The sequence below is a fragment of the Falco naumanni genome, chromosome 5 (assembly GCF_017639655.2).
Source record: "Falco naumanni isolate bFalNau1 chromosome 5, bFalNau1.pat, whole genome shotgun sequence".
NCBI classification, from domain to species: Eukaryota; Metazoa; Chordata; class Aves; order Falconiformes; family Falconidae; genus Falco; species Falco naumanni.
The window spans coordinates 19,313,315-19,320,964 of record NC_054058.1 but is presented as its reverse complement, the minus strand read 5'-3'; the positions used below and the strand labels follow the sequence as shown (position 1 = coordinate 19,320,964).

Here is a 7,650-nt window from a genome sequence, read left to right as displayed (position 1 = left end):
TTATCAGTAAGCTGCTTTCTAGGAAAACAGCGGGTGAGGAGGGTAAACAGGTTGAGGAGGAAGGTAATGTGTAGGATGGTGATTAGTTTTCAATGCCGTTCCAACTATTCAGCAACTAAATAGATTGTAACTGTGAACAAAGGAAGCTGAAATAGGAAGATAGCTTTTCCAGCTCCCGAGTGCTTCAAGAGATGCTAACCTTTCCTGAGTAAAACCCCATTACCTGCTATAAACCAAATACTAATTATTGAATTATCCTGAAAGTGGTGAGCCTTTCAAAGCCCCAAAAGGCTGGGAGCAGCCTACCTACCATAAGCAGCGGGACAGCTCGCCACTTGGTCACTGATGCTGTTCAGAGCTCCTCCGAGTCTTCCTTGGTGCCTTTTCCTCTTGTCTCATGCCTGTTGTTGACCCTTCTGCCCCGTTATAATACAGTCTCTGCTTCCTTATGGCTACTAGTTATCTCACACGTCCCCTTTGTCTTAGAAAACCTCCTTCCCCCGAAAGAAAATGTAATTAATCAGCTGCATGAAGGCCTTTACTATTAAAGTATCAGTATGAATCTAAAAAAGAGAAAAGAATATTCCAAATACAAAGAGCTGGTGTCTGGGTGAGGACTTCAGGAATATTATAGTTGGAGAATCCTTGCTGTGAACTCTTGGATATGCTCTGTCTGCAAGCCTGGATTCTAATCCCTGCTCTGGGTTTACAAATACCAGCCCTGCTTCTGGCTCGGAGGATGAATACAATAGAGTTTTATTGTAGAATTTTTCTGAACAAAAGTCCATGCTAGAAACCTTCTGTTTTTCCTACACTTTTCAGTTTGTTTTGAAATCAATCAAAAGATAAAATACAAACACCCCCCTTCCAACTAATTTGGAGCCTCCTAATTGGTCTGACAAGAGTTTTGTGTGAGGGTTTTTTTGATATGGCTAACATATCCATTGCTGCAGTTTCCAGAGAGCCACTTGACTTTTTATTTCTATCTTCATTTCATCTTTATGGCCTGCCATGTTCTCTTCTGGTCGTCTTTCCTGCTTTGACTTTTCAGCACAGTGCCCTGAAACTGGTGTTAGCGGGTGGCTGAACCTCGGGTTTCCCTGCCCAGGGGCTCGCCCAGTATTCCAGCAAATGCTGGGACAGTCCAGTGCTCCTCCATACTGCAGGCCCTGGGCTCTCCACCTAAAGCAGAAGATGACACACAATCAGGTGTTTCAATTACATGGTCAGGAGAGAAAATAAGCCCATTTAAACCAATCCAAAACAAAAGCCATGTTTTTTACTAGTGAAATTCCAAATTTATCAGTAACAGTTCTTCAAGTAAATATTTTCAGAAATAATCATTGGTTTACTCATCTCTTTACTTTGTTTTCTGCAGAGAGAAATAGTTCTGTCAGTATCAAAAAGAAGGATAAAAAAGTAGTTTCCTGAACGACCTTAATTGTTTGGTGAAAGATTTGCAATCAAGTGTTATGTGTCAGAATGACTAAGAGTGAATGGATGGTGGGACACATGTTCTCCTTGAGAGCTTTTCTGTGCTGCAACGTGAACTGGGGAAGCCAGATCACCAGTTGTCTGGCATATGTTTAAATATATTGTTGAAATGAAACTTTTAAAAAATACTATACGAACCAGTAGCATAAGAGGGTTGTTTTGTGATTGTATGCGCATACATTTTCTTTGTGGTTTTTTTTTTCTTTTTTTTTTTTTTTTCTAGTGACTGAAACTGAGCTCCAGAGAAGCTATTTAGGGATACATAAAAGTGCCATTGAGTTTCAGTCAGATAGCAGGTATGTAATTGCTTTTGAATAGTTGCATCAGTTATATGACAATTAGGATCAAAGTATTTAACATGTGCCCTATAAGTTTTGCTCTTCGGCAGAAAGTGGGGTTTGGATTTTTTGAATGCTGAAACCAGTATGTTGAAATGCTTTAGGAATATCTGTGCCTTTGACTTGAATGACTGCGATCTGATTCTCACTGAGGTTCAGCCTATGAAACCTCTGACGGATTTAGACAGCTTTGTGTGTTTATATATTTTTGCTACTTCGTGTTGCTGATATCTGGCACTTCCTATAGCTAGATGATATTTCCATATTATATATAATTATTGTTTATGTAATATTAAGTTACATTTCTGACTTAAACGGATCATTATATAAAGCTGTAAACTTCCACAAAATAGCTCTGCAGTATAAAATACCCTGATGTAAATTATGGCATACTTGTTATGTGTTTCTTATAGTGTGGACTACTTTCTTATACCACAGAACCATATGAAAATATTGAAAAAGTAACGGGCTTGGGTTTATTGGTTGGTTGGGTTATTTTCCCCCCTCATGCTATTATTTATTATTTCTAATGCTGTCTTACATCCTGTTTCACAACAAGAGTCATATACTCTTGTTTAACCATTAAGGAACTATGAGCAATTTGATCACAAATGAGGACAGTTCTGATTAGATACATAAGAAAATAAAAGACAAAACCCAGTCTCCTCTCCTGGATGCAACCTGACTGCCAGAGTAGTTCCCACAGTAGTACACAGATAGCTAGGTTCATTTTGGAGCATCCAGCTGTGAGGTGACACACTTAATGCACCAGTGATCTGATACAGTATAGAAAATCTTTGGGGCCTGATTCTCCAGTGCCTCTCACCTTGTGCAGTCATTTGTAGTGAGCAGCCTGAATGCCTACAAACTGTAAAAGCAGAATATAAAATATTTTGCACTGCTTATCCTTCACTGCATACCTGTAACCACACGAACAGGTGTATGAAGTGAAACAGGCTTTAAGTTCCTAAGAGAATTTTATTTGTATGGCATTGTAAGACTTCCATTTTCTTCAAAGGTAAAATATAAAGATGTATGAGCCTTCTAGACAGTGATCTCATAAGCGTTACTATAGGATACTTCCACAGGAACAGAACACGCACACATGGAAAAATGTGCAGGTCTAATAATCAAAATACAGACTAAGGCAAGTGCTAAACCTGAGCTTTTTTTCAGAAACTCAGATGTTGCTGGTTTAAAGTGTTGTTTTCCTAACCTAGCAATCATTTCAGAAAAGGAGCTCCAATGCCAATTTTAAATCAATGATTGCCCTGTTACAAATACAAACGACATCTCATTGCACTGCAACCTCCTCTCCTTTTTGTTTTTATGATAGTAATTTAGGGATATTAGGAGCTGTGTTACTCCACAAAAGATGGTAGTGCAAGAAAACAGCTTTACATGAAAAATGTTGTAGCAAAAATTGTATATGCTCTATGATTTTTCAAAGGTCACAAATCAATAGAAAAAAATTTTCTTGTAAGGAACAGTATCTTTGGCTAGAGATTTGGCTATTCTTTACTTATTTTTTGCTTGGTTTTGTTATGTTTGTTTGCTTTTATTGAGGGTACTAGTTACTGCAGACATGCTGGATAACAAACCTGCAGCAGCTGTGCTAAATTTTAAACAGGGTCACACAATTTTTTCCCACGGATTTATTTTAATATTAATTACTGCACCTAAACATACATAACAAAATACTCTATCTTATGGCACAAAGGTTGATTAAATTCAAAATTAGAGGCTTTTGGCAATGACGGGAAATTGAGTCATTTTTTGTGTCCTTTTACAGCATGTTTTTCTTTTGTTTTCATTTAAGGAGCACTGTAGAGATACTAATCTTAATAAAACAGTATATACAAATCCCTGTTCCTGTGCTACTGATAAGACACTAAGTGCTCAGTCATGCTAAAACTTACTCACAGGAACTGGCCTCTATTTTCAGAAGTCACAGATGATTTCGATTACCTCCCTTTTTCAGTCAATCTCCAGTTTTAGAAAATGGGGCTAGATTTAAAAAATGAAAGACACCTGCTTTTGGAAGACTTTGTGCCACCTGAGGCACCACAATTTCTTCAACTCATAGAGCACCCAAAACTCCTAATCACTTTGGAAACTTTGCTGCAGTCCTTGCTTCAATTTAATGCACACACTGTGCACAATGCTGCACCATGCTGACATACGTGGATTACTTGGGGGTCTGGAAGTACCGCACTTGCACTGTCCTAATGGTCTGCCCTGACTAATTAGTCTTAAGTGACCCCCACTGAGCCATGCAAGACACATTCCTAGTGGTCTCCATACATAAGTAAGCATCACCACATGGTTTCTCATCCTGCAAGTGCTTCCTCCACCTCCAGTGGAGGCTCCACAGAAAACACTATTAATTAACCTGGTGGTGGGGTAAACAGCCAAGAAAGAAAGGGGACAGCCAGAATATATGCATGAGACTGCTAGCTGTGATCCCTTACTGGTTCTCTGCGAACCCAAGTGAAGCTAGAGTTTGGGTGTCTCTCAGCCTTAGGTTACGTTAATCCTCTCCTTCTGTGTCGTGGCACATAAACTATGGTCTTGGGACACTCATTTTATCAGGTATTCTGGTATTGAGAAAAGTATGTTCTTCTATTAGGCTGTAGCTGGGGGAAACTCAAAATGTTTTCATGGTCTTTGGAGCATGGGTTCATGGGTAGGCTGAAAAACTGAATATGGAAATGGATTATATGAGAATATACATATTTATTCATCTGTTGGAATTTATGGAAAAATTTAGATAATGTTCAGTGTGGACTAAGGCAGAAATTAAAAAGAAACCTGGAACTTTGCAATTGGATTTGTGCCTAGGAAAGAAAACCTAAATGAAGTGGTGTGGAGTTTAGGTCCTCCTCCTTCTTGTTGGGGAAGGGTTGAGGGGTGGGCTTCAAATGTGATCTCGTCGTAAAAGAGAGATTAGGGAGGATCTGCCCTAAACTGTAGCTTTGAAATCCCTGCACCGGGCTCACTTAACTGCTTGACATGTGAAAATATTGCATTAATGAAGTTCCAGCCTGCTTCTTAAATCCATCCTTGTGACCGCCTTTATTCATCTGTGTGTCCTGATAGATTATGCTTATTTTTATATATGTGAGTAATCTCATTGAAATCCAGGAGTTACTAATGGTAGCATGATAGATGAGGGTGGCTTGGGCCTTTAATCCATTATTGAAAATGAAAGCTGTTTACACATTCTTCTAATATGTAATCTTTGCTCAGCATGGACAACTAAAAGCAGGTATCTCAACTTTTCCAGCTGGCTTCCTTTCCTTTTAACCGTTCTGTATGTCTGCAATAGTTCAAATTACAGAACACCTCATCAACATTTAATTTAATCAGCATTTCCTGTTCCTTTCAGATCTTGTACCCACCTTCTACTAAAAATAAATATATTCCTTCTTTAGTTAACAGGACCTAAATGCGGGATCCAAACTGCACTTAAGACCATCAGTTAGGCTGTTGAAGCAGGACTATCTTTAGGTTGAGGAACCAGCTAACAAGAAACTGGGTAGAGCGCCCTACTCGGGGACATGGCAGCAGCATGTTCTATGTTCCCTAGGAAGTTATTTGGATGTCTTCTTGAAATATCATAGCTGGGATTCTCTATTGCCTTTGGGGGAAAGGAGACAGGACCTGCATAGAAGCAGATTGCTTCAATTTAAGTAACAGAGGCTTTTCCTGCTACAGAAATCAGTGCAAGTATCGCCCTGATTTTATTATGGAGAAGCAGATAAGCCGTGCTGAATGTAAAAGACAAGAGCGATACTTTGACTGATTAGGACCACATAAGGGTGTTCTTGTGCTGATGCACTCTGATACGAAAACAGATGTTTGTAAGTTCCTAAGTGGTTTCTTCATTTTGCTATGGCTTTAGGGTTATCACAGTACCTGAGTAATTGGATTACTTTGGCACAAAGGTAATGTTGTTTTATAGGACTCGGGCTTCGTTCTTCAATGCTGTCATTTATACCTCTGAAAGGTAGTAATAAACCATTTCCATATGGGAAAGGTAGCATCTTACACCAGCTCTTGTGAAAAGGAGTGTACCAAGACTCAATGTAGTAGAAGACTGGAGCTCTGAATTTTCTATGAGGACGAGGCAAGAAGGCACATGCAGTGGCTTGTTGAGAGTGGTAGTGGAGGGACGAAGTCAGGGAGAACTGAAAAAACAGATCAGCTCTGTGCAAGCAGAGAGATCTACCCATACATTTTTTTCCTTATGGAGCCATGCCTAAAACTGTAATTGTTGAAATTACACGTACAGTGGTGGGGTCAATTTAGTGAAAGCAGACCTGTATATAAGCCACCTTCATAAGTACGCACAGATTGATTTCTAGGTGCATGCTGCTCAGTGTAAAGGTGGGTGATACCTTTCATTTAAACACAGTCATGTTCCATGAATGCTAGAACAGAACCAGGCTTAAGCCATGCTTCCCTGGTGTTGGGAAACTGAAAGTTAGCCAGAGCTCTGCAAATTTCAGATTTAAAATAGGTAGCAATTTTTGCACAGTAGCCTACCTTTCACTGGGTAAGTCACACCAAGAATTTTCTTCTGTGCTTGCTTTAGTTTTTCAGGGTGGAGAAGCGGCTTGAAGCTGTGCCCCCAGCTGTGTCCAGCCTGTGTGTACTAACATTCAACATCCTGTGTTCTCAAAGATGCAGAGCTAAATAAGGAGATGTCTTTAGGTTCTACTGAATTGCATTTGGTTGACTGAAAATTCTAAAATGAGTCAATGCAGAAATGGTAACATCCTTCCTTTAAATAAAAAATAAAACCCAGAATGAATCCTCAGCAATAAATAGCAAAAAATAAATTATTTGGATTCACAATTATTGTTTTAAAAAGTTCTTGGAAATAGAATGATAGAGTCCTTGAAGGATGAAATGTTCTCATTATTTAAGAGAAACTCAAATGCAGCTAGTACCAGTCCAATGAGGCTTTTTTATTTTTTTATTTTTTTCCACTGAACACCTTAATCCTACCGTAGAAGTAGAAAAATACAGCTCCTGTGGAGAGCATAATACAATCTCACACCATTGTGCTTTTGATCTTAAATAAAATGCACCCGCATTTGGCTTTTTCTCTTTGCTCCAGATTAGTTTTGGACCCAACCACCCTAATTCCTTTCTTGTGTTGAACTGCAAGGTACTTCATCACGATTCTACGGAGCAGTTGGCATAAAGCAAGAAGGGGAGGGGAGGGGAGGGGCAGTGCTTATGGAAAAAAATGGGTGGGAACTGCATCAACAGAAAAAAGCGCTGAAAGATGTGGGGAGGACACACACCCCCCTGACAGCCTAACCCAAGAAAGTCCTGGCTGTAGGGCCTTAGGCTTGAGATTACCCGAGACAAAGTGGAGCTACATGCCCAATGGGTTTCATTATCCACACCAGCACTGGGGGCTGCCAGCCATCGGAAGGAGGTTGGATGAGCAGGTGGGGACTGAGGACTTGTGACTTGGATGACCAGTGTGAGAACTTGTGCAGAATTTCACGACTGGGGCAGTGTAGGTTGACACTTTGCCATTCAGCATGCAGGCACCTTCTCAAATGTCTGAATTTGATCCAGATGAGGCAAGTTTGGGTGGGGTTTTTTTGGATACAGCTGGGCCATAGGCCACTACGTGTCTGGCCTGCTTGGCTCACCGCAGGTCTTGAAAGCCACACTGCCTCCCTGGCGACTCAAGCCTGCGCCGTGTCAGAAATGCTGCTGCAGAGCTCAGGAGTCCCAGTCCTCTCCCAGACTGGCTTTTTCTCCAGAAAAGAGGAGTTATGGGGCTGGCAGGGAG

General features: G+C 40.3%; 1 long non-coding RNA gene across 1 annotated transcript; it reads right to left on the bottom strand.

Moving 5' to 3' along the window:
* Positions 1-520: 520 nt before the first annotated feature.
* On the bottom strand, positions 521-6,614 carry LOC121089206. The gene is made up of 2 exons (XR_005828155.1): positions 6,381-6,614; positions 521-1,182 (listed from the first exon to the last, which is right to left on the bottom strand). It is a non-coding gene; the product is annotated as an uncharacterized LOC121089206 (long non-coding RNA).
* Between the last annotated feature and the right edge of the window lie 1,036 nt (positions 6,615-7,650).